Below are 895 nucleotides of genomic sequence, written 5' to 3' on the forward strand. Positions count from 1 at the left end.
CTTAAATAAAATAAATAAAGACCCCATCGTATTCGTGTTGATCAGAATTAATCTTGACCCATGGTACCATGTTGTCAAATGACGTGTTGCGTACATAAAGTACCGTGTTGTCAAATGACGTGTTGCGTACAATCATGAGGTCTTATGATTAATCTTCTCGTGTTGTTTACGGGTGGTCCTGAAATATATAAAATAAAATCATAAGTAAATATATATTAAATATTATGTTAATTAGCCAAGATATGATTAACCCGATTTTGTCATAATATGATATATTACAGGTCTTGAAGTGTTTTTAAAAATCAAATTAGAAGGATCTATTTAGTTTGCGAACAAGTTTGAAATCACTCAAACTATGTTCTTGTTGTTAAAATTTTATAACACAAAATAAAATAGCTATATAAATATGAATCGAATAAGGTTATGAATAAGGTTACTACCTCAAGTTACTTGGACAAAGCTACTGGAAAAGGTAAGAAAAATCTTGGAATCAAAAGAGTGGTGGAGTGGGATTGAAAGATTGGAAGTAATCTCCTTGAAATCGGATGACTATATTGATACGTTCTTGAGTAGGTAAATGAAGAGAGATTAGGGAGTGAATTAACTTGAAAGGAAATTGGAAATGAAATTGTATGTGTGTGTGTGCAAAATAGCATGATTATGGGATGGATATATAGGAGATTTAGTTTGTTTTCTTGCACAAAAGTCACACATGAGGTTAAATGGCTGGTTCCCACATGTAACATCATGTCTAGTGGCTGATCATTGAAGTTTATTGTTGGTATATACCAATAGTAAATACGTATAGAAGCTATGTATGATACGGTTACATATACCCTTGATATACTTGTAGAAATTTTGAGGAATCGGAACGAGAATTCAAATATGGACGGGT

This window comes from Rutidosis leptorrhynchoides, chromosome 2, assembly GCF_046630445.1.
Source record: "Rutidosis leptorrhynchoides isolate AG116_Rl617_1_P2 chromosome 2, CSIRO_AGI_Rlap_v1, whole genome shotgun sequence".
Taxonomy (NCBI): Eukaryota; Viridiplantae; Streptophyta; class Magnoliopsida; order Asterales; family Asteraceae; genus Rutidosis; species Rutidosis leptorrhynchoides.